The sequence below is a fragment of the Dipodomys merriami genome, unplaced genomic scaffold, assembly GCF_024711535.1.
Source record: "Dipodomys merriami isolate MVZ:Mamm:240054 unplaced genomic scaffold, mDipMer1.0.p SCAF_108, whole genome shotgun sequence".
In the NCBI taxonomy this organism is placed as follows: domain Eukaryota; kingdom Metazoa; phylum Chordata; class Mammalia; order Rodentia; family Heteromyidae; genus Dipodomys; species Dipodomys merriami.
In genome coordinates this window covers 4,622,148-4,624,061 of record NW_027202360.1, presented here as the reverse complement: position 1 = coordinate 4,624,061, position 1,914 = coordinate 4,622,148, and the positions used below count along the sequence as shown (strand labels likewise).

The 1,914-nt window shown below is 33.6% G+C and overlaps 1 non-coding gene across 1 annotated transcript; it reads left to right on the top strand.

The window, feature by feature from the left end:
• The first annotated feature begins 1,293 nt into the window (after window positions 1-1,293).
• LOC138815213 (U6 spliceosomal RNA) lies at window positions 1,294-1,400 on the top strand. The gene has a single exon (XR_011368216.1). It is a non-coding gene; the product is annotated as a U6 spliceosomal RNA (small nuclear RNA).
• Window positions 1,401-1,914: the final 514 nt, after the last annotated feature.

Genomic DNA, 1,914 nt, shown 5'->3' with positions numbered 1-1,914 from the left:
CCCATGGCCAACAAAATCAAAGTAAAAAACAAAACAAAACACAGTCTCTCACTTTTGTGACCTCAACTCTGTAATATCACTGCTTCAGCCTAGGGCTAAGATTTTAAGTGTGGACATTTATCATCCCTCCTTATTCTGACTGTACTTGATAATTTTAATCAATATTTTGTTCTTAATTTTGCTTTTTGTAAATTCACATGCAACTATAAAAAATGGTTTGGCCATCCCAGTAACCTTCTCAAAGTACCTCCTGATGATAGATAACAAAAGGTTTTATTATATTACAAGGGAAACAATACTACAAATAAAGCAACACAATAACTAAATATTAATGATTAATAAAATAAAATACCAAAGAATTACCAGTGTTTTCAGTATTTGAAGTGTACTTACATATTTGATTTTACTATTCTCACATTCCTGTACATTTAACACTGAATAAGATTATGATATTCAACAAGAGTTTTTTAGGCTATGTGTAGTTTTTAAAGTTACCCACTAAGATTGCTTTTTATGACTCATCTCATCATTTGTATATGTATATGTATATGGCTTATATCATCATTTGTTCCTCACTAACATATAAAGTAAGGAAACCCTAAAGTTTTAAGAGAAACTATGCAGTTAACAAAGTCTTAACTCTTCACTCTGCTTCTTTACACTAAGATTTTGCAACATCTCATTAGTAATGTTTCTCTAAACTGAAATGTAGTTTTTAGTAGCATATGTCTGCTACCATAAATCTTAAATATTTATAGAAAAGTTGTATGACCTGACAAACAATCCTAATTTTGGCCTATATAAGCAAATTCCCAAAATTAAATATATTTAAAACATTAAAACTTTTAAAAACCCTTAACACTTGCCGCAGTGTTCATTATGACAGGTGCCTTATACAGAATAATTGAATTCGTCCTCCTACACATCTCTTTTTTTATTTTTATTTTTTGTGAACATACTGTACAGAGGGGTTACATTTACATGGGCAAGATAATGAGTACATTTCTTATCAAGCTTGCAGCCTCCTCCTTTGTTTACCCTTCACATCCCTTCCCAGCCTTCCTCCGCCCCCCCCACCTGATTCCACCCCCTTCCCCTGATCTTACACATATCTTGAACAACAATATCTGGGATTATTTTGTTTTTGATATGTCAATCTTGGCTATTCTTAAATGTGTGCTTATGTAAGAAGTACATGGTTCTAAAATTTCACGAGAATTCTTCAAAACTTACTTTTCTTTGAATTGTCTAGTTTAAGAAAATCAATTACACTTTATATATAAAAAATGCTCTGTGCTCAATTCAGCAGCACATACACTAAAATTGGAGCAGTACAGAGAAGATTAACATGGCCCCTGCGCAAGGTTGATATGCAAATTCTTGAATCATTCCATATTTTTACAACTAAAGATGCTGGAGAGGATGTGGCCACAAGGGAACCTTACTTGATTCTTGGTTGGAGTGTTAACTTGTTCAACCACTTTGGAAAGAAGTATGGAGGCTCATCAAAAGACTCCATATAAAGCTCCCCTATGACCAAGCAATCACACTTTTGGGGATTTACCCAAATGATCACAAAGAAGACCATACTAAAACTACCAGAACAACTATGTTTACTGCAGCATTATTTACAATAGCTAAGATATGGAGCCCACCCCGATGGCCCACAGAAGATGAATGGATCATGAAAATGTGGTATATATACACAATGAAATTCTATGCCTCCATGAGAAAGAATGACATCGCCCAATTTGTTAAGAATTGGAAAGACTTGGAAAACAAAATTTATTCAGTGACGTAAGCCAAGTCCAAAGAAACATACGTCCCATGGTTTCCCTTATTTTCCACAGCTAATATATGTCTGTATAAGCAGAATAGATCAGAAGCTATGTGCATATCAGATAAGATAATATT